This window comes from Balaenoptera acutorostrata, chromosome X, assembly GCF_949987535.1.
Source record: "Balaenoptera acutorostrata chromosome X, mBalAcu1.1, whole genome shotgun sequence".
Lineage (NCBI taxonomy): Eukaryota > Metazoa > Chordata > Mammalia > Artiodactyla > Balaenopteridae > Balaenoptera > Balaenoptera acutorostrata.
In genome coordinates this window covers 91848327-91875264 of record NC_080085.1, presented here as the reverse complement: position 1 = coordinate 91875264, position 26938 = coordinate 91848327, and positions in this window count along the sequence as shown.

Below are 26938 nucleotides of genomic sequence, written 5' to 3'. Positions count from 1 at the left end.
TATCGTTAGGGGTGAAGAAAGTACAATAATAAAGTGTGTGCTCAGGCCCAAAATCCTGTTACTTTGGGTCTGGGAATTTCTTTTCACTTGGTGTTTTGTTGTGGATGTTTGTTTAATTTATAAAAATTCAATTAAATTTAAAATCATTGATGTGGGTTTGTTTGCTTTTTTTGTTTTTGTGGGGTCTTTTCTTGGATCACAGTTTTCTTCTAATAGCCAAGTAATGAGGGAAGGAGAGTGGGCATAAAAGAGAACATTCCTTAACTACACACCTACTGCATGTCAGGTACAATGTAATACACTTTCGCCATCATTTGCTGAGTACCTAGTATACCAGTCACTTCACTCAGTTCTTGATATGCATTATCTCCAATTCTCACAAAGATCCTAGAAAAAAGGTACTACCAAGTCTATCACAGATTGTCTGGAAAAAAATGGCTGCAGTAATCAATAAGCTTCCCTACATCCATGTCCTTGGTTAGTCCCTTCCCACACCTACTCTGGGCTTGGTCACATGACTTACTTTGACCAATGGGATGATCTCAAATATAAGCAAGGCAAGGGACTTCCCTGGTGGCGCAGTGATTAATAATCTGCCTGCCAATGCAGGGGCCACAGGTTCGAGCCCTCGTCCGGGAAGATCCCACATGTCATGGAACAACTAAGCCCATGAGCCACAACTACTGAGCCTACGCTGTAGAGCCCGCAGCCACAACTACTGAGTCCGCGTGCCACAACTGCTGAAGCCTGTGCGCCTAGAGCCCACGCTCCGCAACAAGAGAAGCCATCGCAATGAGAAGCCTGCACACTGCAACAAACAGTAGCCTCCGCTCTCCACAACTAGAGAAAGCGCGCGCGCAGCAAGGAAGACCCAACACAGTCAAAAATAAATAAATTAATTAATTAATTAATTTTTTAAAAAAACAGTACGCAAGCCAAGACTTGAAAAGTGTTTGCACATTCGGCCTTGCTCTCTTGATGTTCTTAGCAACCCTCATTCATCAGGTGAATGAGATAGGCCAGCACACCTGGTGATGAACGACACACGGCCCAGTTATTTCTATCACTTCTGTTGACACCCAGCCAACTACCAGACATACAAGTGAGGCCAGTTGACATAAATGGATGAGTGAACCCAGATGACAAACATGAAGCAGAGACAGTCCCAGCTGAGTCCAGTCCAAACTACCAACCCACAGAATCATAGCAAATAAATGGTTGTTGTTTTAAACCACTACCTTTTGGGATCTTGAGATTTGGAAACTGTACCAGCTTACCCAAGTGGGCCCTTGGGTAAGTGTAACCCCAAGAGACCTTATAAGAGGGAGCTTAGGGATAGTTGAGACAGAAAAAGAGGAGGCAGTGTGATCACAGAGGCAGAGATTGGAGTGATATGGCCACAAGCCAGGGAATGCCAGTAGCCACCAGAAGCTGGAAGAAGCAAGAAGAGATGGTCTGGTACAGCCTCTTGGAAGGAGCACAACCCTGTAGACACCTTGATTGTGGCCCAATGAAACTGATTTCAGATTTCTTGCCTCTAGAACTCAGAGAAAATAAATTTCTGTTGTGTTAAGCCAAAAGAAAAAAGACACTACCTTTTTAGGTGGTATATTATGCAGCAAACGCTAACTGATACCAACGCCCATTTTACAGAGAAGAAAACTGAGGCTCAAAGAAGTTGAATAACTTTACTAAGATCATTATATAGCCAATATGTGGCAGAATGGGAATTTTAAACCTAGGTCTACATATTATTTCATTTAATCTTTACATCTGCTCTATGAGATAGGCATACTATTATAACTATCATTTTAAAGGTAAGGAAACATGTACAAGGAGGTTAAACAATCTGCTCAAGGTCACACAATTAATAAGTAGCAAAATGTTAATTGTACTTACTGTGATGATCATTTTGAAATACATACAAATATCAAATCATTACCTTGTACACCTGAAACTAATATAATGTTATATCAATAACATTATAAAAAAGCATGTCAATTAGAAAAAAAAGAATAAGGGGGAGATCAACAAGATAGATAGGTAGATAGATAGATAGATAGACAAATAGTAAAGCTAGGATTTAAACTCAACTCTGCCTGATTTCAGAGATTGTGCTACTTTCACAACTTCAGGCTGTAAGTTCTGGTTAGTTAAGGGTTCCAGTTAGCTTATTCTTCCCTAAAGAAAAACTGATTGCTCTAGCACTATATTAGCGACCAACGAGATTGCATTTTAAAATGCACTGCACAACTCCAAGCACACAAACATAAAAAGTATAAAGGAGAAAGAGCAATGGAAAAGGAACAAGACTTGGGAATGTGAGTTATTAAAAAAACAACAACAAAACATTAGAAAGTAGGTCTGGTTTTATAAATAGGAGATAAGAAAAACTCATTAAAATAACCAAAGCACTAAGAGGAATATAATGTAGACAGGAGCTCATGAAAAAGGTATTTTAAACTGGAACCGAAGTAGCTAGCAGGCACCTGCTGGAACCAAGGAGGCAAGTGTTCATTAACACTAAAAAGCACTGCACTGGCTGCCCATTACATTCAAAATGTGTCCTTCTACTGACTTTCTGCCGTCTACGTGCTGCCTGGCATTGGAATTATTTAGGTTGGAAAAGAGAAATGTGGAGGGAGGGAGGGAGCGTTAACACCTATTGAAGGTGGCATGGGAAGAGTGCTAGACTGCAACTAACTAGCCAGGCGACCTTGGATATGTTACTTAACCTCTATGGATCTTAATTTCCTGATCTCTAAGGTCCCTTACAGCTCTTAAATTTCATGATTCTATGATTATATTAAAGAGAAAGTAGTGACCAGCAGTGAGCCATCACTGCTCAGGACCAAGAAGAAGAACAAATGAGCTCAGATAACAGCATTCCTTCATTCACTCAACAAGCATTTCTCGAACACCTACTGTGTGTTCTAAGCTTTGTTCTCATCCCTGAAATCATAATCTAATGGAGAAAGGAACACACCAACAAATAATTACAATTCAATGTGATAAGCCCTACACTAGACTTGCAGAGCAAGATGAGGCAGATCAATGACAAGAATGCTGACTCACAGGCTCCTAGAATTTGATGCACCTGGATTCAATCCCAATGTAGCTACTTCCTAGCTGTATGACCTTAGGCAAGTCACTTGACCTGAACCTCAGTTTCCTCGAGTGTTCTCACCATAATAGACTCTGAAGCTACAGTCTGAGCTGCCAATAGGCTTGATTCTCAAATCTCCATGAAGGCAAAATATAGTCAGTTGGAGATTCAGACCAGACTGGAGAGGGTTTGAGGGGGGATAAGATGTGAGTAAGAAGAGATTGCACAGACAAATCTTTCAAGAAAGTTGGCTATGAAGAGGAATAGGGAAATGGGATGGTAACTAGAGGAAGATGTGGAGCCAAGGGAAAGGTTATTGTTTAGTTTTCTTTTTGACTATGAGTTGCATAATATGGTTGATTGTGTAAAAGACCAGAAGAGAGGGAGATATCAATAATGCAGGAAAGAAAGGAAGAGGCCTCGTCCCCATGGACGCAAGATTAGACAGAATCTAGAAGAGATTAGCCTCTGATAGGAGCACCTTCTCCTATCAGAAGAATGGACACTTTCTCCATTATAAAAAAGGGGAAAGACAACGGCTGTAGGTGTAGTTAGGAGGGTACACTTAGTGGTGGGAAGATGAGAATGTTCCCATTTTCTGGATTCTGTTTACTCAGTGCCATGTGACGTGAGGTCATCAGTGAGTATGACAAGGAAGGAGAGGGAGATCTGAGGAGAAAAGAAAGAAGAGGTCAGCTCAGAATTGTGATCCAAAAACCTTCACTAAGGAAAGGTAAAGGAAGTGTCAGGGGTCCGTCTGAAGTCCATGATGAGTGATGACAGTCAGCCAAGTTGTGAAAGTCTCAGCTACAAGGAAAAGGAGAAGGGGAAGGAAAGGACAGCTAAGGGTTAGGATATGACAGCCCAGGGCCACTGGAAGATAGAAAGGGAAAGGGAACGTGATGATAACAATACTATAGATAGACTCTAAGCTGGGGAAGGAGGCAAATATAAACAATGGTGGGCTGACAGAGAAAATGTAGTGGGAATCAATGGATTAGAGGTCTAACCTGATAAGGTTGAAGAACTGCAGCAGTGACGGTCAAGATTTACAAAATAATGCAGTTTCTGGTGGTGAAAAAGATGTATGACCAAGCAGGTGGGTAGCTGAGGTGGATAGAGGAAAAGATCACTGAAGTGAAGGCATCAAGAAAGTGAAAGGCCATGACGAGGGATGGGTCATCCACGTGAATACTGAGGTCACCAAGAACAATGGCCAGGGACTTCCGTAGCAGTCCAGCAGTTAAGACTCTGCGCTTCCACTGCAGGGGGCACGGATTCGATCCCTGGTCAGCGAACCAAGACCCTGAATGCCACGCAGTGGGGTCCAAAGAAAAAAGAAAAGAAATTAAGAACAATGGCCAGAGTCAGGGTGGAAAGGACAGCAAAGTCTAGAGGTAATCCCGACCCCCACGAAGGGACTATCCACTACATCCCTTGGGCTGCTGGGAGGTAGGAGAATCAAGTCACAGATCCCAGCCACTCAGGGACCCTGCCTCCCTCCCTGTCCTGTGCCCAGTACACCCCACAGCTGATCCACTCTCCTCTCCTCCCACTCTCAAAGTCCTCCACTCTCGGACAGTTCATCTGGAAATTTCCAATAACTTAGAATTTTGTAAAACAAAAGCCTCCTGACATCTTTGACACAAAGATGTGGAAGTCCTCAGCAATGATGTGAAGAAGGGGAGGAAGAGAGTAAGCCACAGGGTAGCCCCACAGTAAATGAGGGGATGTAATCAGGAGGTTGGTAGGCAACAGCAATGAGAAGAGTAGAGGGGTGGGGCTTTTGCAGGAGGAATGGAGAATAATAAGCCTAAAGGGATTTGGGGGAGCCATGAGAGACCCAACATCACCTCCTGGGACACATGGTTAGGAGCCAGCGAAGGTTCCAGTTATGGCAGGAGGCAGAGGACGTGCCCTGATAAGAAGTTAAGGATATAAGGACTTTGGCCTTCACAGAGAGACATTTCTAGAAGGCACAGTAAGGGCACAGGAGGAAGAGGAGGGAAGTGGCTTGTGTCTGACTAGAAAATGAACAGGGCAGTATGAGGGTGAGCAGTGGCCAGAGAGGCTTGGGAGGTAAGGCACAATGGGATTAGTTCTGACAGTCTTTTAGAGGACGGCAATCAATTCATGTTAGGTTGAGGCCCAGAATATATCATTCAGTGATAGTCTTCGTCTCTGGGATGGCCATATCTTAGGCCCACATGAAGCAGTGTTAGGACTGCTCAATCAGAATTAATGTGATGAAAGGGCCGCAGCTTCTGAGGCGGCAGTTCCCTTGAGGCTGCCACAGCAGAACGGTGCTGGCAACTTGTACAAAGCAGTTCCTCAGGTCTCACCCACTGAAATGTCTGGCAGCGGCTTAGGCCTTCATTTTCTCTTATAGTGTGACCTGAACCAGATTTTTTCTGTCCATAACACACCTGTCAGAAATACTGGTAGGGATTCTCCTTTCTCAGCTCCCTCGCATTCACTAGGCCAGCTTTGTAAGGACAGGGCCAAGTAGGAAATAAGTACAGTAGAAGAATAAAAAAATAATCCATTTCACATAGTCTCTAGCCTCACCTCCACAGGGAGGTTCTCACAGCGAAGGAGGCCCAATGTCATGCTTCTCTCCCTGAGTAGTTGGCCTTTGTCAATGTTGTCCATTCAGGTGGCACCAGCTTGGGGCAGCTCTGTGGTCTGGCTGACAAATAGATGAGTCCCAAGTCCCTACAGTTCCGTGGGCAGCCAGAATGCTGCCTCAGCTTAAGGCTGGGCTCAGAGCAGGGGAGAGCAGGGCTACATCTAGGCCAGTCTCCCATCACCAATAGGTGATGACATTTACTTCATCAGTGGGCAGGGAGTCACCTCTATCTCAACTTATGCAGGTTCCTTCCCAGCCTTCAACTGCACCCTCTGCTAATCAACTCATCTTCCCAGACCAGAGTTTATTCACTGAAAGGAACCAAGCCCTAAATTGTTCTAGGAGAGATACATCCCCTAAATCTGCGCCCCCTCCCAACTTCTCAGCTCTGCCAGTGGCACCACATTTCTTCCTGTTGCTCAGGCTTGAAATCTCTCTCTTATTCAGATCTTATCTATACTGTCAGTGATCAACTCCTTCAAAACTTCCTTTAAAATCTCCTTTATAGGACTTCCCTGGTGGCACAGTGGTTAAGAATTCACCTGCCAATGCAGGGGACACGGGTTCGAGCCCTGGTCCGGGAAGATCCCACATGCAGGGGAGCAACTAAGCCTGTGTGCCGCAACTACTGAGCCTGCGCTCTAGAGCCCACGAGCCACAACTACTGAGCCTGCATGCCACAACTACTGAAGCCCACGCACCTAGAGCCCATGCTCCACAACAAGAGAAGCCACGCAATGAGAAGCCCGCACACTGCAACGAAGAGTAGCCCCCGCTCGCCACAACTAGAGAGAAAGCCCACACGCAGCAACGAAGACCCAATGCAGCCAAAAAATAAATAAATAAACAAATAAAAATTAAAAAATAAAATGTCCTTCATGCCTTTCCTCCCTGTCCCCAGTTCCAACATTCTATGTCCAGGCTTTTATCACCTCATGCTACCCTGGCCCCTGATTCTACTGTCTCTCCCTTTCAACTCATCTAGTACACCACCATCGGGCTAATCTTCTGACTTCCAAGGCTTATTTTATTTTATTTTATTACTATTTTTGAAGTATGACTGACTTACAATATTATATTAGTTTCAGGTATACAGCATAGTGATTCAGTATTTTTGCAGATTATACTCCATTATAAGTTATTACCAGATAATGGCTATAATTCCCTGTGCTATACAATGTATCCTTGTTGCTTATCTATTTTATACATATTAGTTTGTATCTCTTAATCTCCTACATCTAATTTGCCCCTCCCCCCTCCCCTCTCCCCTTTAGTAACCATTAGCTTGTTTTCCTTGTCTCTGAGTGTTTCTGTTTTGCATACACATTTGTTTGTATTGTTTTTTAGATTCCACATATTAGTGATATCATACAGTATCTGTCTTTCTCTCTGTCTGATGTATTTCAACAAGCATAATATTCTCTAGGTCCATCCACGTTGCTGCAAATGGCAGAATTTCAACAAGGCTTCTTTTAGTTCAAAGTTCAGTACTCCTTTCAACATGTCACCTAATTAATCCAAAAACCTTCCATAAAGCCTGTTCCACTGGGCCAACACACCTTAGCAATCATTGGTCCTCCAACATTTTCTCTGCCTCTCCAAAGGCTGACTCTACCTCCTGGCTGGTAGTTCTGTAAATGTAATTCCAAAGAACACCTGCATCAGAAATACCTAGGGTGTGTGATATACATGCATATTCCTGAGCTCCACCTCAGACCTAGTGAATTGAAAGCTTATGACAGTGGGGCCTAGGAATCTGCACTTCAGAAAGCTTCCCAAGGAAATTCAATGTATGCTAAAGTTGGGGAACCACTTCTTAATCTCCTGCTGTAAAAAGAATCCCTCATCGTCCCCTCTGTATGTTCTCTATTGCTGTGTAACAAATTACCCCAAAACTTAGTAGCTGAAAACAAGACATTATCTCACTGTTTCTGTGGGTCAGAAACCCAAGCATGGCTTAGGTGGGTCCTTTGGCTCAAGATCTCTTAAAAGGCTGCAGCCAAGGTGTTAGTTAGGGCTGTAATTATCTCAAAGCTCAACTAGGGAAAAATCTGCTTCCAAGTTCATTCACCTGGCTGTTGGCAGGATTTAGTATCTCATAGGCTTTTACTGAAGGCCTCAGTTCCTCACTGGTAACTGCCCTTATTTTCTTGACATCTGGACTTCTCCTAGGTCAGCAATTTGTGACCTCAGAGCAAGCAAATAGAGCCAGAGAGAAAGAGCCAGCAAGATGGAAGTCACAATCTGTTGTAACCTAATCATAGAAGTGGCATCCTATCACTTTTGCTGTGTTATATTTGCTAGAAAGAAGTTACTAGGTCTAGCTCCCATAAAAAAGGAGAGGATTTCACAAGCATGTGAATACCAGGAGGTGGGGATCCTTGGAAGCCATTTCAGAAGCTACCTGCCCCACCCTCTTCAACATCAAATACATATCTTTTAGCTCATGTTCTTGCCTATTTACCCAGCCACTATGGAAAAACTAGATGCAACAGTAGTGTGGTTTACAAGAAAAAAATACACAAAGATATGATTACCCTAGTTGGACTCTTTACCTTACAAAAGTCTCAGACTTTAGTGAAGGAGAAAGCAGTTGATCAAGGCCCAAAGTGGACATTTGGGACCTTTTGACAAACACATATTCATCAGTTGGACCAGCTTTCAACACTGGCTGCAGATTAGAATGCCTGGGGAGCTTTTATTAAAAAATACTGATACCCAGGGTCCCACTACAGACCATTTAAATCAGAATTTCTGAGTCTGGAACTCTAGAATCAGCACTATTAAAAGATCTCTAAGTGATTCTAATATACAGCCAGGATTGGAAACCCCTGGGCCATCCTCACTTGCTTTTTTGAGAAATGTTATATGGAACCAGCTTCTGCTTAGGATAGATTGGAAGCCCCTTCCAACTGATTTGGAAATGCCCTATGAAGAAGAAAAATTGGGTGCCAGCTTGGAAAAACAGCAAAAGAAGTCTCTTAGTGGAAATTGACAGATGTGTCCTGAGAGACGGCATCAGGCTTTAGACACACCTAGGCCAGAACAAGAACACACAAAAGTCAATATGTATTTAGTCAGTGCCTGCTATAAACCCAGTAATGGGCTAGGAACTGCAGGGAGGGAAAAAAAAAGATACATTCCCTAGCTCAGAGGTTGGGAACTGACAGCCCACGGATCAGATGAGGCTCACAGATGTGTTGTACAGGCGTGCCCATGTGTGTGTGGCATAATATGTGTGTTTTTGTTCACTGCAATCAAACTTTACATAAATGGATATTTATTTCTACATACAACTTATCCACATTTGGAAAAAAGATGAGAATTTAACATGCATCCTTGGTATATTAAACTCTGAATGCCTACATTTTCTTCCAACAGTCTTATAGCATTGCTGAGGAATTAAACTCTAAACTATAAATAAACCATCATTTAAACTGATTTACTATCAGTGAAAACAGGGAGGGAGTCAATTTCTTATTAAAAACACTAGAATTAACATAGAAAGTGGGGAGTCCTTACACTGAACAATAGTATCTAGAATTAGCAGTGTTCATAAGAAGCACTAAATATTTTGTAAATCTGTGAATTACATATCCTTATTTATAATTTAAATTTTCCTATCAACAGATTTTTTTGTAATCTAGAAGAGTGCTTTTCAAAAATTGGAATTTCTTGCCAATATTTAAAATAAGGAAATTTCATGTAAAGGTCCAGATCTGGGGCTTCTCTTTTTAAAACTGGCAGCTTGGGGCTTCCCTGGTGGCGCAGTGGTTGAGAATCTGCCTGCTAATGCAGGGGACACGGGTTCGAGCGCTTGTCTGGGAAGATCCCACATGCCGCGGAGCAACTGGGCCCGTGAGCCACAACTACTGAGCCTGCGCGTCTGGAGCCTGTGCCCCGCAACGGGAGAGGCCGCGATAGTGAAAGGCCCGCACACCGCGATGAAGAAGAGTGGCCCCCGCTTGCCGCAACTAGAGAAAGCCCTCACACAGAAACGAAGACCCAATACAGCCAAAAATAAATTAAATAAATAAATAAATAAAGTAGCTATTAATTAAAAAAAAAACTGGCAGCTCTGAGGACACTGTGCTTACATTTCCCCATGTAACAATTAGCAGAAAGTAAATAGTGGCTCCCACTACCTCCCCATTTCTCTACCCAAATGGACTCTTTGACATCCTCTGCCTTGGCCCAGCAGGCATCTGGAAGGCAGTATAGGAGAGTGCTTAAGAATGTAGATTCTGGAGTCAGATTGCTTTGGTCCAAAGGCTGCTTCTGTCTATCATCGTTTAATGGTGTGACTTGGTAAGTTATTTAACATCTCTGTGCCCCAGTTTCTTTTTCTGAAAATCAGGGATAATAATAAAACCTACTTTACAGAATTTTAAGAGGATTAGTGAGTTAATATAGATGAAAAGTTTAGCAAGTGTTTGGCCAAAAAGTAAGCAAGCACTCAGTAATTGTTAGCTATTGTTATTTGAGTTGAGTGTGGTATAACACAGTAGTTGAGAGCCTGTGCACTGGACTCAGGGCCAAAATCCCAGCTCTAGAGAATACTAGTCATGTGGCCTTGAGCAAGTTACTATTCTTTAGTTTCCTCATCTGTAACTTGGGGATAACAAAAGTACATACCTTGTAGGGTTGCTGTGAGAAGACTAAACATGATAGTGTTTGTAAGGTACCTGGCACAGAGTAAACACTCAATAAATGTTACCTATTATTATTCCAATCCATCAGGAATATGAGATTAGCACATAAGATACTGGCAAGGAGGATCAAATCAAGAGTCAAGTTGGGTGGTTTGTAGACTAAAAAGATTGAGGAGCAGGAGATGACAAGAAAGTCTTAAAGCATTTTTGAAGACCAAAGTAAACATTAGGAATTTATTTCAGAGGCTGACTCTCCAGAGGCTAAGAGCCAAGGGAATTTACTTACTTAATCTGCCACATACCCAAGCACTTTGGAAACCCACTCCCTAAGCCCAAATCCCTTGCAGGGCTACCTACTATCTTTGTAACCCATCAGTGTGGCCAACATCATACATTAATTGTGTCCTTAGACATCCAAGATAATTAAAATACTAAAAATACGGGTTCCATATATATGAATGTTCCTGAAACTGACAGATGTGACAAGTAATGGAAGCAGAAATAACAGAGTACAGGCGCAGCACTGCTGTTCCTACCTCTCCTTGCCTGGCCTCTGACAACGTAATGAAAGCACACGCAGAAGAGTTGCGTTTTCATTGGAGTGGTGACATTCATGCATTAATGGAAATCAAACTTTAACAACCACAAGATTTAGAAAGAAGAGAAAAGCAGGAGTCTGTCTTCTGCTTCCCCAAAACTGGGGTCCTGGGAATCTCACGCAGGAATCACTGATAATTAGTGATGAGAGTGTTGGTCTACAATTCACCAAGGAAACCTGAGAAAAAGTGTGAAAGTAAAGAGCCCAAGGCAGGTAAAACACATCTTAATTATTGATACACTGGCACCTCACGAGTCTGTTACACATCATCTCAAGGATTATCTACAGGAAAATTTTAATCTCAGGGAGACTTTCCCCCACACCTCTGAGCTCCCTACGCCCACGGATATGTGCTCATGAAATACACACTTATTTTAATATTAGTCTAGGGGAAAAAAACCACAATTTTTTTAAAAGCCTGCAAAACAAAAACTAATACAGTACCTAAAACCATGTGCAGTTGAAAAAACATTCTGCCAGTTTTGTTGATATTTGCTGTAGAAGTGGTCCATGCATTGTATTACTGAATCTGCTAATGCCGTGGGATTTAGCCACAACAAAATTTTAATTCCACGCTGTTCTGACTTTGTTTCCAAGAATGCCCCAAGGCATCTCTTCCCTAATACTCAGCTGGGTGCTCAAGTCAGCAAGTGGTAATGTTAACATTGAAAGAAGTAAACCAGAACTTGGAAAGTAGATCTGCCAAAAACATCAAATGATTCATTCTGAGGTCAAGGGCTAATGATCTGTGGATTAGCATGACTAATGGGAAGCTGGCTGTAACTCTCGTTATTAAGTGCTACCCCACTCAGGAAAGGGCAACAGTGGAAATCAGGTAGGAAGGTCAATGTTGAGATAGCAATGGATGATAGTGAGGAGAAAAAACTGATAACTGATGTTGGCATCTGCTCTCCCCTCCTCAGCGTCCAGAAATGAGAAGCCAGCACTGTATTTCTAAATTGCTGCTTCTCAAAACTTTAATGCGCCTCACCAGGGATTTTATTAAAATTCCAATTCCTATTGGGTAGGTATGTAGTGAAGCCTGAGGTTCTGCATTTCTAACAAGCTCACAGATGATGCTAACACTGCTGGTCCGTGCACCCACACTTTGAGTAGCAAAAGTATAAAACAGATCGGCAGTCTACAGCCCAGCCCACAGGACAAATCCGGCCTGCTGACTGTTTTGTAAACTAAGAATGTTTTTTAGATTTTTTTAAATGGTTGGGGGGAAAAAATCAAAAAAAGAATAATATTTTGTAACACATGAAAATTGCGTTAAGTTCAAACTTTGGTGCTCATAAATGAAGTTTTATTGGAAGAGCATGTCCACTCATTTACATATTATGCTTTCTACCTGAGGTGAGTGTTTGCAACAGAGACCATATAACCCACAAACCCCAAACATCTGAACCTTTACACAAAAAGTTTGACTCCTGGTCTAAAGGATTAATGAAGGGGATTCTGCTGCATCATTCCATAGAGAGATGGGCTTTGAGCTGGGAAAAGGGAAGCCACTGAGCCTGAGACAGAGTTGTACTCCCACCCACCGAGACTGAAAGAGGTCAGAGAATTGAGTGACAAAGCCAGTGCACTGCGTATAGACACAGTGCCCCGCACAGATCAGCAGTCAAAAGGGAAGACCTTGATGAGCAGCATCTCTGGGCCCACTCGGAGAAGCAGTGCCCAAAACCAGTCAACAGGAGCCTGCTAATGGCAACCTCTGGGATCCCAAGGAACAACCAAAGCTGAAACCACTAAGCACTAAGGACCTGGTCCTCACATGATTTTCTGGCACAAGAAAAGCCCAGGACTCGTCAATTATCTCATATAGGAACGTAGGAAACCCCCAAAATAACTGAGATTGAATTTCCTGCCCATACAACACGTCAGGAGCTCTGAGAAGATTACATTTAATCTATAGAAATAAAGGAACAGGACATATCTTGCCTATATTAACTTACTAGGGCTGTTCTAAAAAAACATCACAGGGCTTCCCTGGTGGCGCAGCGGTTGAGGGTCTGCCTGCCAATGCAGGGGACACGGGTTCGAGCCCTGGTCTGGGAGGATCCCGCGTGCCGCGGAGCAACTAAGCCCGTGAGCCACAACTACTGAGCCTGCGCGTCTGGAGCCTGTGCTCCGCAGCAAGAGAGGCCGCGACAGTGAGGGGCCCGTGCACTGCGATGAGGAGTGGCCCCCGCTTGCCGCAACTAAAGAAAGCCCTCGCACAGAAACAAAGACCCGGCAAGCCAAAACTAAATAAATAAATTAATTAATTAAAAAAAAAAACATCACAGACCAGGTGGCTTAAACAACAGAAATATATTTCTCACAGTTTTGGAGGCCGAGAAGTTCAAAATCAAGGTGCTTTTAAGGTAGGTTTCATTCCGAGGCCTCTTCTCTTGGCTTGTAGACCAACCTCCATTTCGCTGTGTGCTCACATGACCTCTTTGTGCACATGCATGGAAGGAGAGTGGGGGGGGGGGAAGAAAAGAGGAAGGGGGCAGAGAGAGAGAGAGATAGAATACATATACACACACACACACACACACACACACACACACACACACACACAGGAGCGCTCAAGGTGTCTCTTATAAGAACACTAATCCCAACCAATCAGGGTCCCACCCTTATGACCTCATTTAACCTTAATTAGTTTCTCATAGGCTCTGTCTCCAAATACAGCAACACTGGGGATTAGGGCTTCAACATATGAATTACCCTTAGTGATGTGGACAAAAACTCATATCTGCCAAACCCATTTATATCCCTGATCTTATGACAGAAGATGACTAACTTCTGATCTGATCTGATGTGACAACATAAAGAGGTAAGCTAATATCTCCTCCTCTGAACTACCACTCACCCCCAACCCAATATCAGAATTATTCCTTTAAGTGAAGGTTACCTTGCTCAAAGGTTCAGGGCAAGCTATAAATCCATTACATAGAACAGCTGCATTTTAACCTAAGGGCAGAGAAACCTCCCTAGGTCTGGAGGGCACAGCCCAATCTGTCCTTGACAGCAAATACAGGATTGTAGCTAAGAGCATGAACTCTCAGCCACATTGCCACTTACTCTTTGACCCTGAAGAAGTCATTTAACCACCCCATGCTTCAGTTTTCTCATTCATATAATTGGGTTAAACATAGTAACCTACTTCGTAAGGTTGCTGTGGAGATTAACCTAATTAAAAGTACCAAGCACTTAGAACAGAGCCTGGTACACAGTAAGTACTCAATGGGCATTAGTTACTATTTTATCTTAAAGATTTAAGAGAATTTTTCATTTTGCTCCAGAATATATTCAAATTAGTTGTCACCAAGAAAAAGTGACAGTCCAGGAGGAGGCTACACATACCCCCTGCCACACTGTCAGGCAAAGGATGGAAATCTGAAAAAAAATCTGGCTCTTAGAGTTTCTGGACAACACTCTAAGAGCCAGATTTTTTTTTTCAGATTTCCATCCTTTGCCTGATTTTCTGCTCTTCAGTGTCTTTACCTCTATTTCCCAAGGTTGTCCTTGGCTTCATACCTTTCAAACTGGACTTAGCAAAGCCTGGATGTACATGACAGTGTGAAACAATGGGGGCACAGTGGAGGCAGCATAAGGGCTCTGAGTGCCTGGGAAGAGAGGAGTGCTTGGAGGGTGCAAAAGACCTTTCTTGTGAGTCTCAATATCTGAGTTTCTCTAAGGCCGAAAGATCTTTCAGCAGTCCCAACCCAAACCTGCTCTGCCCCAAACAGGGCCATGAGCTTTGCCTAAAATATCCAGAATACTGGAGAGTTTGCAACAAAAAGGCCATTTTCTCTTCCCAGAACAAAGTGGTGCGATGCAGCAATAGCAGCCAAGACACTGTCGTCTTTCATTCAGAAACAACAAAGGAAATTATCCTTAGGAGACACAAGCCCATGTACAAAAGACGAATGGGCAAAATATTTGCCAGGCTGTAGGCCCTTTACTCAGTATGCAAATGAGTTGAATCGAAGGCAAGAAAGAATCAAAAACAGCTGTTCTGTTTTCTTTCTCCTGTGTTGACCAAGAAGAAACGATTTTTCAAGTGGTTAAAAGAAAAATGACTCAACAGCTATATTGCTCCTGCTGCAGAAGCAGCCTCCACACTTAGATTTCTTATTGTTCCACCGTCCTGAATACATGTAATTATTTTAGGTCTGGTATTATCTGTTCCACACAAACAGCAGAGTATCTTTCTGAACTTGTGTCCTGTACCACAAGGACCTACCAAAAACAAACTCCACAGAATAACAGGAAGTGAAAGGATGCTTCCATGTCCTATGTCCCCAGGCTCTCTCTGTCCCCACTATGCACATGGGCACACAAACGTGCCTACACACACACACACACACACACACTCCTCAAGAGCCACATACTTCCCTCAGGACTTGAGAAAGGAACATAATTACAGATCTTCAAAGTCCTTCCACTGCATCATGATTGGGCTGTACTGCAGGGATGCAGTCGCCACCCACACACAGCCTGGAAAGCGGAAAGCGACTGGCTCGCCTTAGAACTGCCTCAAGAACCATATGTGCATCGGTTGCAAAGCCAACTATGATTTCCTCCTGGGCACATGGTTCAATATATGTTTTTGCACAGGCAGGCATGGACGTGAAAGTCATTTTCAAGAACTCAGATCCTCAGATATACATATTTATACACATAGCCCTGCTACGGAGCTTTCTATTGAGAGGGGGACATCTTGTGGATTATCTCAGAACTGAGCCCTTCTGGAAGGCAAGCCGGGAACAGGAACAGCACCACTGATAACAGCAGTCGCACTTTTCTAAGCACTTCCTGTACGCCAGGCTCGGTTCTAGGAACTTTACATTGATTGCCTCGCTTAATCCTCAGAGTAAACCTGGGAAATAGGGACTATTTTCATCATTATGCAACTAGAGAAACTGAGGCTTAGAGAGATTAAATAACTTACCTCACATCTGGTAAGTGGAGGAGGCAGGGTTCAAATTCAGGCTTTATTGGCTGGAAAGTTACAATGCTTTCCTTATGTTGCAAAACCACCAGTATATTTAGCAGAAGTATGAGAATTGACAGTGCAAGGTTCATTGGTTAAGATTGCGGGCTCTGGCACCATACTGCCTGAGTTTGATTCCAACTCTGCTGGATGTCCTTGATAGGAAACGTATCCAGATGATGCTGGTGGCACTTTCCCTCCCCCTTTTGGTAGTTTGACCAGGAGTCAGCTCAGCTGCACTGAACCTGACTGCAGAGATATAAGGCTTTTGGCTAATGTCGCCATTCTGAGAAGACAAGTCTGTTCCTATGGCCTTCAGTATGCAGACCCTAGTGCTCCAGATGCCTGTTCCCTGGTATGGTCCCGGACCTGGGAGATCCTTTGATATATTTCTTGTCACTTAAAAAACTAGGTGTCCCCTAGCTCCTCTTAGGCTAACCTATAAATGTACTGCGAGTTAGGGATAGGGCTCACTTTCACACTTGGTGTGCTCTCTGTCCCAAGTCTAGTGTGATGGCCCAGACAAAGCCCAACCCTGCTGGGACCTTGGCCACACAGAACATCTATGCATATGGAACATCTATGGCTGGCCTGTGCCATGGCCTGATGAGAGTTCAGGGGACCACAAGAATTCTGCTACTTCTTTGTTTGTAAATCTCGTCCATACAGAAACCCTATCTGTACCATGTGGTACTAGTGGTGCATTTCCATGACCCTCTTGTGTGACAAACTCTGAACATGTTACTTAACCTTCCTGTCCCTTGATTCCCTTCTCTGTAAAAGAGGTGATATAAGCATATCCCATCACAAGGGCTGTTAAGTGAACTGATAAATATACCGAGATTACAGTGCCTGACCCAGAGTAAGCCCTCATTAAACATTAGCAATGGGTGTGGCTATCTTCAGAGTAGGAATGGATCTTAGAGGTCATTGACTTCAGCCCTCTCACTTTATAGTGAGGAAACAGAAGCCTAGAAAATAGAAGGAAAGTTGAACATGTGGACACAACTACTTAGTGTGAGGATGAAGCAAGACCCCAGATCTTTCTCTCCCAGTCCAGTGTGATTCAAAATGTTTGCATGTGTAAACAGAACTTGATAAATTGAATCCTAACATCCTAAGAGTGTCAGGTACTTAAAAGAATCCTTAATGAGTCCTTAGGCAATGTGATAAGCACCTCTCATGTACCCTTCCCCCTCCTCCCGGCCAGATCCTCCCCATCCTTAAAAGCTCAGCTCCAAACATTACCTCTAAGAAGCCTTTCTCTCTCACCTCCCTCCCCTCCCCCTTCTCTGGATTCTTGCAGCACTTATCATCTCTGCTGTACCATTTAGCACTTAATACTCTCTTGTACTCTCTCGTAATGTTTCATGCTGTTAATCTCATCTGTCCAGCCAGACTGTAGTTTCCCCAAGGGTAGGGAATATTTCCTCTTCTTCATCTGTATTTCCACAGGCCCTAGCTTTAAGCTGAGAGTCTCTTAGTAGATGTTCATTATTTCTTTACTGGTTTTTATATACATTTTATCAAAGCAAAGTACACCTGGGCCACGCTAAACAGAAAGCTGGAGGTACACAATGCCAAAAAACACGTGTGATTCATTCAGGTACTCACTCAGGATGGTCCTTTGATACTGGGGCTGGCTGTGTTTATACAGTGCCCTCCCCCCACTCCCACAAAATTCCCTTCCTCTAGAAATTCTGTCCATTCCATGCTTTTTAACATTTTCAAAATAAAATGTCAGGTTCTGTGCCAAACACTTTATATATATATATATATATATATATATATATATATATATATATATATATATATATATCCATTCATTTAATCCCTACATTAAGAACAGGTACTACTATTATCTCCATTTTACAAATGGGAAAACTAATGTTCAGAGTGGTAAATAAGTTGTGCAGGATCACACAGCTAATAAGTGATAGAATTAGAATTCAAACCCAAGCAAATCTGGTTCTATAGCCCACACTTTTAACCACTCTACTATAGCAGAGCCTCTGAACCTTCACACTGATCTTCAGTGGTATATGTGCCATCTGTCTTCTCCAAAGTGGAAGACAAAATATTTTCAGTGGTAAAACAAATGAGAAAAACCAAATATCCAAACTTACCATATGCCTACACAATGCCATGACAACAGAAAAGCCTGGGGAAAGCAGGCCAATAATAATGAGTCCTGCCATTATGCAGCACTTGTTAAACGCCAGGTACTGAGCACTTTATGTCCATTATCTCTTTTAGTCCTTACAACAACCCTGTGAGAGTATGTTGTTATCTCCATTTTTAGATGAGGAAATAGAGATTTACAGAGTCCAAGATACAGCGCTATCAATAGTTAAGAGGTACAGCGTGAATATTAACCCAGATATGCCTGCCCCCAAAGCTTGGGCTCTTAAGCACCATGCTACACTTGTGATTTGATATTGTGCAGGCATAGATGATTTGAACTCATGTTTGCACACTAAACTGGTTATACTAGCATCAGGCAAGGGAGTCTGAGTATTATTTGCCATTCTAGACAGCCACAAAGCCAGGGTCACCAGACATGGGACGAGAAGAGACAACCCTGTGGTACATAAGGATTCTGGGACAAACTGACAGTAGTGTGAAGGCATCGCCTGGGCCAGCAGAGCACCACAGAGCAGTGGTTCTCAAACTTGAGTGGGCCTCAGAGCCCCCTGGAAGGCGTGTCACAGCACAGGTTTCTGGGTCCCCATCCCAAAGTTTCTGATTCACTAGGTCTCGGGTAGCACCTGAGAATTTGCATTTCTATCCAGTTCCCAAGTGATGCTGATGCTGAAGGTCCTGGGACTACCCTTTAAGAATCACTGCCCTAGGAGATTCCACGTAGGAGGCAAAGCTTTGGCCTATCCATGAGCATGTAAGATAACTGACAACTGCTAGTTAGAAGAGATGGAGATGGTAAACAAACAAACAAACAAACATAAGCTAAGAATTTATCCTGACATCATGTATTGGAAGCCCTACCTGCTTCATGGCCTCTCCCTACTTTGTACCTGCAGGCTCAGTCCCACTCCTATTTACAGGACAAATCCTTACTATGAGCAAGAAAGAATTAAAGAGCTTCCCTTATCAATATCCTGGGAATTAGCACCAAGTTACACTGCGAAATCAGTTTCTGTCTCAGTCTCAATTCCCATTCCTTGCAATCTAATATCCCAACCATCTATAAAGGAAGTCCTGCTTTGCTGATGTCAGACCCACCCAAGGGCTAGGGCTTCTGCCTCTGAGTCCCAGCTCAGTAACTGATGTGTTGCTACCTGCTGTCTGGCCTAGCCAGTGCTGACTGTGGGTCAATCACTTTAACTTCTAGGGGCACTTGAGGCTACGTTTTCCCTCACCAAGGAGAAGAATCAGAATCCCTCATAGGATCAAGGTGTTCTCAGTACCATAAAAATCTACTTCAGCAGGATTCTCAAATGCAAAGATCTCTGGTGAGAAGAGTGAAGGGGATTATTCATCTTTTCTTTTAAGTCTCACATGATTGGTATAGGATGACTGGGCCTAGACAGTCCTCCTGCTGGAGGCCTTTGGAAGGCCAAGAGGAAGAGGGTAGGGTCTCAGAGACAGGAAGAAAGGCATGAGTGGCTTACATTTGCTCTGCTCTCAATCTTCAGGAGAATCTCTCTCTCTCATTCTCTTTCTTCCCTCCCCCCATGTTGGAATGGTAGGAACCAGAAGGTTAAATGAATGGTACCAGAAGGACTTTGGAGGAAAAGAGATGCCAAGTGTAGCCTGCCTCCAGCAGGAGCTTCATGCTAAAGTGAAGCTTGACAGGAATCCTCAAGGCTTGTGAATGGCTCAGTCCAGCTCTCTTAGAGTCAATCACTACAAGAATTGGGGGAACAAATTCCCAGCAATTGGTGAAGAACATGCATTTGCCTGTGGTGTCCCCTCCGTGCTTTATATCACTAAGCCTCTAGCAGAACAAAAGCAATAAATGACTGGAAGGGACTTAAAAACCAGCTGGATTCGAGATATGTCATAAAAGCAGCATTGACTACCTGAGTGACAGCTCTGAGCTTCAGTTCCCTCGCCTCTAAAATGAACATAATAATATTCCCTACCTCACAGAATTGTTGAGAGGATTAGATAAGATAATACGTGAAAAGGACTTAGAAGAGAACAGTGTCTAGCATGTAATAAGAGCTTTATAAGTATCTGTTACTAATATTATTATTTATCATTATTATTTCTCAGTGCTTTTGGACTGAGATGGGGCCTTGACTTACTATGTGACATTCATCTTACTACTCTGGGTTTCAGTTACTTTATCTTTAAGCAAGGAATACAAATATCTGTGCCACTCACCTCACTAGTATGGAATGAGAACAAAACTAACTGCATATGCTTCAATGAAAAAGATAAGGGCCCGGGACTTCCCTGGTGGTCCAGTGGGTAAGACTCCACACTCCCAATGCAGGGGGCCTGGGTTCGATCCCTGGTCAGGGAACTAGAACCCACATGCATGCTGCAACTAAGAAGCCCGCATGCTGCAATTAAACAGGCCGCAACGAAAATCCCACGTGCGGCAACTAAGACATAGCGCAGTCAAAATAAATAAATAAATGAATGAAATATTAAAAAAAAAAAGATAACAGCCCAAACTGAATGTCAGCTAATAAGGAGTGTTGTTACCTGACTTCTAGAAATCATTATTCTCATGACAAATAATTTAATAAAACAGTCAACCTGGGCTTCCCTGGCGGCGCAGTCATTAAGAATCTGCCTGCCAATGCAGGGGACATGGGTTTGAGCCCTGGTCCGGGAAGAGCCCACATGCCGCAGAGCAACTAAGCCTGTGCACCACAACTACTGAGCCTGTGCTCTAGAGCCCGTGGGCCACAACTACTGAGCCCATGTGCCACAACTACTCTAGGCCTGCACGCCTAGAGCCTGTGCTTCACACCAAGAGAAGCCATGACAACGAGAAGCCTGTGCACCACAATGAAGAGTAGCCCCCACTCAGTGCAACTAGAGGAAGCCCACAGGCAGCAATGAAGACCCAACACAGCCAAAAATAAATAAATAAATAAATAAATAAATAAATAAATAAATAAATTTATATTAAAAAAAAGAAAAAGTCAACCCTGCATTAGTCAGTACCATCCCCCTATTATCTCCATCAGTCATCTTAAGATGACAGATTTCTGTGTTGACTTGAAACACATCTTATGGCACATTTTGTAGACTTCTTAATTTAAAACCTAATTAATATAGATCTCAGTTTCATTTCCTGAAAACTGCACAGAAAATTTTGTACCAACACTGAGTGGGGGAGAAAGTGCTATGAAACATGGCTAAAGATGTAGGCAGGGGCCAGAGCAGACCATTCAGGCCCTTTCAGACCATTGGAATGACTGTCTTTATCCTAAGGGCAATGGGAGCTATTGCAGGGTCTTAATCTGAAATGGGTGGGCTATGGTGAAGACATAGTTTGATTTACTCTGGCTGCTCTAAGGAAAATGGATTGAAGGGAGGTGAGAGTAGAGGTAGAGGGGCTAGTTAGCAAGCTAATGCAGTCATCCAGGTGAAGGATGTTGGTTGGCGTTTTGGTGTAGAGTGACATCAGGGAGGATGGAAAGAAAAGGAAATATGTGAGACATCATCTAGCAGATAAAATTTGACAGGGCCAGGTGAGGAGTTTAATGAAGGTGGGAAGGGAGAGAGATCAAAAACAACCCCATTAGAATGTAAATTGGTGCAGCCACTATGGAAAATAGTATGGCGGTTTCTCAAAAAAGTAAAAATAGGGCTACCATGTCACCCAGCAATTCCATTCCTGGTATATATCTGAAAAAAAACCAAAACAAAACACTAATTCAAAAAGATACATGCACCCCAGTGTTCATTGCAGCTCTATTTACAATAGCCAGGATATGGAAGCAGCCTAAGTGTCCATCGACAGATGAATGGATAAAGAAGATGTGGCATATATATACAATGGAATATTACTCAGCCATAAAAAAAGAATGAAATTCTGCCATTTGCAGCAACATGGATGGACTTGGAGGGCATTATGCTAAGTAAAATAAGTCAGACAGAGAAAGACAAATACTATATGATATCACCTATATGTGGAATGTAAAAAAGACAAAAACTAGTGAATATACCAAAAAAGAAGCAGACTCACAGATGTAGAGAACAAACTAGTGGTTACCAGTGGGGAGAGGGAAAGAGGGAGAGGAAATATAGGGGTAGGGGAGTAAGAGGTACAAACTATTAGGTATAAAATAAACTACAAGGATATATTGTACAACATGGGGAATATAGCCAATATTTTATAATAACTACAAATAGAGTATAAACTTTAAAAATTGTGAGTCACTATATTGTACACCTGTAACTTACATAATATTGTACATCAACTATACTTCAATTAAAAAAAAATAATGGACTTCCTTGGTAGCGCAGTGGTTAAGAATCCGCTTGCCAATGCAGGGGACACAGGTTCAAGCCCTGGTCAGGGAAGATCCCACATGCCGTGGAGCAACTAAGCCTGTGTGCCACAACTACAACTACAGAGCCTGCACTCTGGAGCCCACAAGCCACAACTACTGAGCCTGCGTTCCACGACTACTGAAGCCCGTGCACCTAGAGCCTGTGCTCCACAACAAGAGAAGCCACCACAATGAGAAGCCCGCACACTGCAACAAAGAGTAGTCCCCATTTGCCGCAACTAGAGAAAGCCCACGTGCAGCAACGAAGACCCAACACAGCCATAAATAAACAAATAAATAAATTTATTTTAAAAAAGAAATAACCCCACCAGCACCGCTAGGTTTCTGGTTGGAGCAACTGGATAGATCATGATGCCTTTCACTGAAACAGAGGACACTAGAAGGGAAACTGGCTGGGGAAGATGTATATCACCAGTACAATTTGTTGTTCAGTTTGAGGTGACTGTGGGTCTCCAAGTAATACATAGATGGATATACAGGGGTGGAACTCGGAAAAAAGAAGTCTGAACTGAAGGTATGTTTGAGATACACTCATTCTTTTTTTTATTCTTTTTGTCTTTTTTTGTTTTCTTTTTTTTTTCTGGCCATGCCACATGGCTTTTGGGATCTTAGTTCCCTGACCAGGGATCAAACCTGGGCCCTAGGGAGTAAAAGCACAGAGTCCCAACCACTGGACCACCAGGGAATTCCCTACATTCATTCTTGCCACCAACTGTTTGCCTGGACCAAAACCTGGACCTGCTGACTGTATTTGCTTCCCACTCTCAACTACACCCTTCTAGTGCCTATACCAACCAGTGTTTAGCTGTAGTCCCAAGTCTTTGCCCTTGCCAGGCTGGTGCTGCTGCAACAGTTAACTGAGCCATGGTCAATTGTGTCCTGAGATGTAATACCGTGCCCATTAGGTGTGTCTGGAGCATGGATGTCTACAGGACAGAACAAGATGGGTTAGGGTAGTAGCTCGTGCTGGTTAATGTTCTCTACAGGAAAGAGATCCCAAATATGTCAACTGGCAGCCTAGAGTGTGAGGTGTATTTCTGTATGTCTTAAATTCTGAGGCCAAAACTGATCTACAGAGATCCAAAGCCAAGAGGAAGGCACAAGGAAAAGCTGAATGAATGCATACATTGGTGGCAGCATTTAGGCATCAATACAGACACTTAGGGAATGGAGTAAGAGTGGGGACTCTTAGGTAATAATGTTTCAAGCACCAGTGTATGCTAGTCTCAAGCACCTTTTGTTAGTATTGATGATTGAACTGTTGAGATGGTGTTATATTGCAATATCATGCATATATTTACACAAATAATCTTAAGACTCTGAATGGGATAGTGTAGCAATGCCATAATGTCTACAATAAAAGAACATGAATAGAAAGGAGGGACTCTGAGACGTGTCCTAAAGTTTTGTTTACCTGAGTGCTGAGCGATATGATCAACTGACAAGGACTGATCAGCAGAAATGAAACGAAAACAAGAACACAATTAGCAACACACATATGTGCAGGCATGCACACACACACACACACACACACACACACACAAGGACACACATGCAGAACTTAACTGGACTTTATCAAGGTGGACTTTTTCCTTCCTAAAAGCCAGTCAATTATTCCAATGGTGGATTATAGCAGAACTTTCCAACCCTATAAATTGTGACTACTTGGTGTGCCACAAAAGTGTTAGTTTTGCTGAGATATTGATCTCATTGACCTTCAGGGCTGCTGGGCGGAGCCTGGAGCTGGCAGCAGCCTTACCCATTGACCTCACTGTGCCTTACAAATATCATTTTGTGTCCTGTGACATTAAAAATCTTGGGAAGCACTGGATTTTAATATGTATTCATTCCCTTCCTTCATACAAAGTATGTTACCATCAGCCTGAAGGTTTTATAGACATACTTAAGCTGATATTTTCTTTGAATGTATTGATTTATTTTTTTAATTTGGGGTTGCTTTGGGGAAGTCTGATGGAGTGCAAAGTAACTCAAGCACCTACCTGCTTTCCCTTTACATTTCCATTGATGGTAAAGAGCAATGTTTCCAAAGAACAGTATGTGTTCCATTGGTAGTACAGGAGTTGATCTGAGATGGCACCCAGACAAATTATGTGTACACACACACACACACACACACACACACCAAAACCAATGATTTTCAAGATATCTTTCCTTTAGGAAAGGCTAAAATAGTGAAAAAAATTGAGATGATTAAAAGAAAAAAATCAGGTGATATAGTAGAGGCAGTACCTAAATTACAAATAATGGAATTTTGGAGGTGCTAATCTAGTGTGAAGTGCACGTAGGGTCTGAAGTTAATAGACCTGGGTTCAAATACTTAGCTTGCTACTTATAAGCTGTGTGCCCTTTAGCATATTTCTTCCCCTCTCTGAGCCTCAGTTTTGTCATCTACAGGTTACAGGCAACGAGATTGTTGTGAGAGTTAAATAAAATAACACATACCCACAGTGTATGATATAGTACCTAGCACATAATAAGAGTTCAAGAAAAGTTGGTTCCCTTCTCCCTGAGCCTAATAGTGTCCTTTTACCTAATCACTCATTAGAGCTCAAACAGAAACCACCCAAACTCTGACTGGGTGCTTTCAGGCTCTCAGCCTCAATGCTTAAAGTGCTGGATACAGCAGATTTAGATCTTCCCAGATAATTATGTTCATACTTTGATATTTAGGTATGAAGTGATTTTAGCTGAAAGTGAGGCCAGTCAGAGGAAAATTTCAAATCTGAACTTGGCTCTGGACAGCAAGTCACTGAATTGTCTTTCTCTTTGGAGACTTCTCTATTGGTTTTCATCAAGCTTTGCCATAGCTGTGTGAGCTCACTCACACTCATCAAATAGTAGCTATTTACTTTTCAGGAAAATTTTCACACAGATGACAGAAAAGCATCAAGAACTGAAATGATAGAATTCTGATCACTTCGGCATCATTTGAAACCTTGATTTGCTTATGAAACAAGTCGGAATAATAGCTTACATATGTGGAGTGCTTTCACATTTACCATCTCTGTCTGACTCCATCTCCCTTGCAAGGATCCAGGAAAACTTCTGCTGGTAGACCATGTCACCCAAAACATCAAGAGACGCCACACTCCAAGGAGCAAGCAGAGCTGAGAATTAGGTGGGGAGGTGTGTCTTTTAAGCCAAACAAATCCAGGAAAGATCACCAAAACCTATGCAGCTGAATACAGACATTTTTTAAAAGGAAAACAATGCCAGAAACTGGAGGGCCAGTCATATGAGAGCAGGAGAGAGGGGCAACAGTGGGGGTGGGGCTGGACCTGGAGAAATGAATGGGAAAAGTGCTATCTTCATGGCTGGGTTTAAAGGGCTAGGGCCAAATATTTTTTGTTAAATTCACCCCACTGTTTCAGTTGTATTCAGCTTTGCAAAGTGTTGTGTATTCAGTAGAAATGTAATAACACTGAGCCACCAGTACTTCTTGAGATCAGTCTTATGCACTATCACTTGACTGTGAGCTCCTTGAAAGCAAGGACTGTGTCTCATTTCATACCTAACCAGCCACCAGGCTCAGTTCTACTGGTTTCCTATCTTTCCAGCAATCTCACGCTCTACTCCCACCATACACACCAAACATACTGCATCTCCACCTGGACGGTGCATAAGCACTTCAGACTCATTAAGTCCAAAGTTAAACTTATTATCTCCACCACAAGAGAAACCTGCTCCTCTCCCTCTGCTGCCTATCTCAAGCACATACTGCTATCCCAACCCAATGGTTTGAGTCAGAAACCTAGGAGTCATCTTTGAATGTTCTCTCTCCTTTGCCTACCATTTCCAAGCAGTTGTTAAAGTCCTGTCAAGTCTACCTTCTAATGGCCAACAGGCACATGAAAATATGTTCACCATCGCTAATCATCAGGGAAATGCAAATCAAAACCACAATGAGAGATCACCTCACACTTGTCAGAATGGCTCTCATCAAAAAGAACACAAATAACAAATGTCGGTCGGAGAAAAGGGAACCCTTGTGCACTGTTGGTGGGAATGTAAATTGGTGCAGTCACTGTGGAAAACAGTATGGAGGTTTCTCAAAAAACTAAAAATAGAACTACCATATGACCCAGCAATTCCACTCCTGTGTATATATCTGAAAAAACAAACAAAAACACTAATTAGAAAAGATATATGCACCCCAGTGTTCATAGCACTATTATTTACAATAGCCAAGACATGGATGCATCCTAAGTGTCCATCAACAGTGCCCATCTTTATGAATGGATAAAGAAGATGTGATATACATACATGATGGAATACTAGTCAGCCATTAAAAAAAGAATGAAATTTTGCCATTTGCAGCAACATGGATGGGCTTGAAGGGCATTATGCTAAGTGAAATAAGTCAGAGAAAGGTAAGTGTTGTATGATACCATTTATATGTGGGATATAAAAAACACAACAAACTAGTGAATATAACACAGAAA